The sequence below is a fragment of the Pan paniscus genome, chromosome 5 (genome assembly GCF_029289425.2).
Source record: "Pan paniscus chromosome 5, NHGRI_mPanPan1-v2.0_pri, whole genome shotgun sequence".
Classification (NCBI taxonomy): Eukaryota; Metazoa; Chordata; class Mammalia; order Primates; family Hominidae; genus Pan; species Pan paniscus.
The window spans coordinates 32,244,318-32,249,449 of NC_073254.2; the positions used below are offsets into that span (position 1 = coordinate 32,244,318).

The 5,132-nt window shown below is 44.6% G+C and overlaps 1 pseudogene; it reads left to right on the forward strand.

Annotated features, from left to right (window-relative positions):
* Positions 1-470: 470 nt before the first annotated feature.
* LOC129397921 (small ubiquitin-related modifier 2-like) lies at positions 471-4,705 on the forward strand (annotated as a pseudogene).
* The last annotated feature ends 427 nt before the right edge of the window (positions 4,706-5,132 follow it).

The following is a 5,132-nucleotide window of genomic DNA, read 5'->3' on the forward strand; positions in this document are numbered from 1 at the left end:
TTTTTCCAATATTTTTTTTTCTCTTTGTTGAGACAGGGTCTTGCTCTATTGCCCAGGCTGGGTTCAAGCGATTCTCCTGCCTCAGCCTCCCAATTAGCATGGATTACAGGCATCCGCCACTACACCTGCCTAATTTTTTGTATTTTTAGTAGACATGGGGCTTCACCATGTTGGCCAGGCTGCTCTCGAACTCCTGATGTCAGGTGATCCACCCACCTGGGCCTCCCAGTGCTGGGATTACAGGTGTGTGCCAGCACACCCAGCCCATTTTTCCAATATCTTATGGAACATATTTAAAAATTCATCATGCAATAGTTCAAAATTAATGTCTCAAATTCCAAAATACAAATATTATATAGGCGTTGTCTCAAAACTCAAATAATAAAGCTATAAAATTATAATTTAAAAATAACTGAAAAAATAAAAAGTTAATTGTTTTTGACAAGTATTTTGATTTTTAAATTTTTTTAGTGGTTATAAATGTCTTTAGGTTTTTGTCTTTAAGTCAATTTTGGCAATTTATCATTTTCCTAGGAAATAACCTATTTTCTCTGGGTTTTCAAATTTGTTGGAATGAACTTGAACATCAACTTCATTTTATTTTGAAAAAATTGTTTCAGTATTTTCTTTTTCTTTCTTTTTTTTTTTTGAGACGGAGTCTCACTCTGTCACCCAGGCTGGAGTGCAGTGGTGCGATCTCAGCTCACTGCAAGCTCCGCCTCCCGGGTTCACGCCATTCTCCTGCCTCAGCCTCCGGAGTAGCTGGGACTACAGGCGCCCGCCACCGCGTCGGGCTAATTTTTTGTATTTTTATTAGAGACGGGGTTTCAACGTGGTCTCCATCTCCTGACCTCGTGATCCGCCCGCCTCGGCCTCTCAAAGTGCTGGGATTACAGGCATGAGCCACCGCGCCCGGTGTTTCAGTATTTTCAATACAATTTCTCATTCTTAATGTCTATAGTTATAATTTTTTTCTTAATTAACATTACTAGACTTTCACACGCTATATATATGTGTGTATATATATGTGTGTGTATATATATGTGTGTATATATATGTGTATGTGTGTATATATATATATATTTGGGGGTTTTTTTGGTTTTTTTTTTTTTTTTTTTTTTTTTAGACTTAGTCTGGCTCTGTCGCCCAGGCTGGAGTGCAGTGGCGCGATCTCAGCTCACTGCAAGCTCCGCCTCCGGGGTGAATTCACGCCATTCGCCTGCCTCAGCCTCCAGACTAGCTGGGACTACAGGCGCCCGCCACTACGCCGGGCTAATTTTTTGTATTTTTAGTAGAGACGGGGTTTCACCGTGTTAGCCAGGATGGTCTCGATCTCCTGACCTCGTGATCCGCCCGCCTCCGGCCTCCCAAAGTGCTGGGATTACAGGCGTGAGCCACCGTGCCCGGCCTGTATGTGTATATATATATATATATATTTTTTTTTTTCAAAGAACTAGCTTTTGGATTTATTGAGAAATTGTACTATTGCTTTCTCTGCCGCTCTTGGTGCTGCTTGTATGCTCATTCTGAGAGGTGGCAGCGTGCTGGCAGCCTCGCAGCCCTCGCTCTCTCTAGGCGCCGCCTCCTCGGCCTTGGCGCCCGCTCTCGCGGCGCTTCAGGAGCCCCTTCAGCCCGCCGCTGCACTGTGGGAGCCCTTTTCTGGGCTGGCCAAGACCGAAGCCGGCTGCCTCGGTTTGCGGGGAGGTGTGGAGGGAGAGGCGTGGAGGGAGAGGCGTGGAGGGAGAGGCACGGGTGGGAACCGGGGCTGCGCGCGGCGCTTGCGGGCCGGCGCGAGTTCCGGATAGGCGTGGGCTCGGCGGGCCCCGCCCGTCGCAGCTGCTGGCCGGCCCCGCCGGCCTGGGCAGTGAGGGGCTTAGCACCTGGGCCAGCAGCTGCGGTGCTCGATTTCTCGCGGGGCTTTAGCTGCCTCCCTGACGATCGCCGCCCCCTGCTCCACGGCGCCCAGTCCCATAGACCGCCCAAGGGCTGAGGAGTGCGGGCGCACGGCTCCGGACAGGCAGGGAACTCCACTTGCGCCCCCGGTGCAGGATCCACTGGGTGAAGCCAGCTGGGCTCCTGAGTCTGGTGGGGACTTGGAGAATCTTTATGTCTAGCTAAGAGATTGTAAATACACCAATCAGCACTCTGTATCTAGCTCAAGGTTTGTAAACACACCAATCAGCACCCTGTGTCTAGCTCAGGGTTTGTGAATGCACCAATGGGCACTCTGTATCTAGTTAATCTGTTGGGGACTTGGAGAATCTTTATGTCTAGCTAAGGGATTGTGAATGCACCAATCGGCGGTTTGTATCTAGCTCAGGGTTTGTAAATACACCAGTCCACACTCTGTATCTAGCTAATCTACTGGGGACCTGTAGAAGTTTTGTGTCTAGCTCAGGGATTGTAAATGCACCAATCAGCAACCTGTCAAAACGGACCAATCAGCTGTCTGTAAAACAGACCAATCGGCTCTCTGTAAAATGGACCAATCAGCAGGATGTGGGCGAGGCCAGATAAGAGAATAAAAGCAGGCTGCCCGAGCCAGCAGTGGTAACGGGGTAGGGGCTGATTGTATACTGTGGAAGCTTGTGTTGTTTTGCTTTGTGTTATAAATCTTGTTATTTACTGTTTGGGTCCACACTGGCTTTGTGAACTTTAACAGTCACTGTGAAGATCTGTAGTTTTACTTCTGCAAGCCATCCTAGACCACGAACCCACCGGGAGGAACAGATAACTCCAGACAGGCCGCTTTAGGAGCTGTAAAGCTCACCGCGAAAACATGCAGCTTCACTCCTGAGCCAGTGAGACCACGAACCCACCAGAAGGAAGAAACTCCAAACATATTAGAACATCAGAAGGAACAAACTCTGGACATGCTGCTCTTAAGAACTGTAATACTGCTAGGGTGTGTGGCTTCATTCTTGAAGTCGGTGAGACCAAGAACTCACAAATGTCAGACACAATCCGGTGCAGACTTGATACCTGTTTTATGAAGGGGCAACTGAGGAGACTCTGGCGTTTCCCATGGCCTACGAAAAGCCCTAGGAAGGAGTCGAGACTGAGAACAATAATCATATTAATTTGAAGGGGGCGGGGTGGTTCTGGGGTGCACTTTAAGAGGTATGCACCCCTTAGTAAACTAGTTAAAGCCTATTGTGAATGACAGGGATTGCCAATGAGGCAGGTCAGATTCTGATTTGATGGGCAACCCATCAATGAAATAGATAACACCTACACAGTTGGAGGATGCAGATACAATCGATATGCTCCAACAGCAGACAGAAGGTGTTTGCTGAAAAGAGAACCTGGTTCTTCACTCCAGAACTGTTAACTTTAAAGACCAAGATTACATTCGCAATTAGAAAACCGATTTGGTTCCACCACATCGTGAGTACTATAATATAGCTTTCTCTATTCTTTCATTCCCCCTTCCCCATTTCTTTATTGTACATAAAGTAACTGGTGTATGTGCACAAGCATATTGCTTTTTTTTTTTTTAACCAAGCAGCCAATGGTATGTTTCGATTGGCATCAAGTGGAGACGGGATGGGGAAAAATACTGATGCTGTGAAAATACCCCATTTTCTCCATTAGTGGCATGCTCAGTCGGCTCTTACGTTTATATTCCAGTAAGTTATTTTGCTCTCACTGTTTTAACAACAACAACAAAAATCCTTGCATACCTTGTTCAGTTGGAGAATTTTAATGTTTTTCATTTATCATTGTAAAATCAAGGACAATTTTATACTTTTTTGTACGTAGCTGTTACGTGTAGGGCAATCTGTCTTTAGGGATAAATTACTCTAAAACAAAAAAGAATCCTAGTTTTCCCTTCAAGTTAAGCATCTTGTTTAAACTCCTTGTTTTAAATGAAAAAAAGTACTATCATTCTGGTTTCTAATTTTTGAATTTTTGATGGCTGTCTCATTTATTTTCTTTGTTTTGCTTTTGTAGATAATCCTACAGGAAATACACTTGACTTTCATTGCTCTATTCTAGTGCTCATATTTCTGTAAGGTAGATTTCTAAAAGGATTAAGGATTCACAAGGCTCAGATATTCTGAATTTGGGTGGATGCTGCCTAATTATCCTTCGAAAAATGTCTAAGCCTATACTTCCACAAATGACTGAACCTGTTTTTCTCCAAACCTCGTCAACTCTGGATACCACCTCTCTTAGTCATTTTTCCAGTCTGATGTGCAAAAACATGACATGGCCTATTTAAGTGCATAAAATTGATCAAGAGTGAGGACAGTCTATTGAATAAAAAAGATAAGTTCTCATGGTTAGTAAGAATAAAATGAGCCAGGATATTAAACATGGAAGAGTATATAGGCCTGTGAAAAGAGGGAAAATGAAGAAACCAGGAGAATTGTGGAATTTTTTGAGTGCGAGAAGAAGGGGGGCCTCTGTTTGCAGGAAAATAGAATAGGAATAATACAAAAAAATTTTTAATTAAAAAATAGAGAAGGGAGCCAGAGTAAGTGGGAATTTGATGAGGTTTAGTTGAGGTTTCAGTTAATGTCCTACGTGTGCACAACTTCAGACTGGCCAGGCATTGGGTCTGCACTTCATGTCAATGATAAGATGATGTAATAGAGTAAGTCTTAACGGGGAGGGTAAGATCAGCGATCAGGTTGGTGGGCTCCACCTTGCAGGGAGGTCAGGAGGAGGTATGGGATGAGTGCTGGGTGACACAGGCAAGGGTCAAATTCTAAGGGAAGAAATTGCGTTAGGCACAGAAGGCCTAAACTGACGTGCTCAGGAGCGTCTGTGGCTGTTCCCTCTGGATTCATTGTTTCCAGGGCTAAAAAAAGGAAGGAGCAGCAGAAGCAACTCAATTTTTTTAATATTTGTTTGTACCAACACTATATTTTACAAATATTTACGTTTGTCTTTCATAATAGCCTTCTATTGCTGACTGGACCAAAGCCAAACTCAGCCTCCCTCCCTGACCTTTCTGCATGATGTCACCCTTTCTAGCATCTACCCACGGCACTCTTGTTGGCTTCCTTCCTCTCGTATGTCAGTCATTTTCTTCACACACTCGACTTATTTTCAGTTTTTTAATCTCATGCTATCCCTACCCAAAGCAATGCTTTCTCTTGGCCCCAATCTCATATTTCACAAGT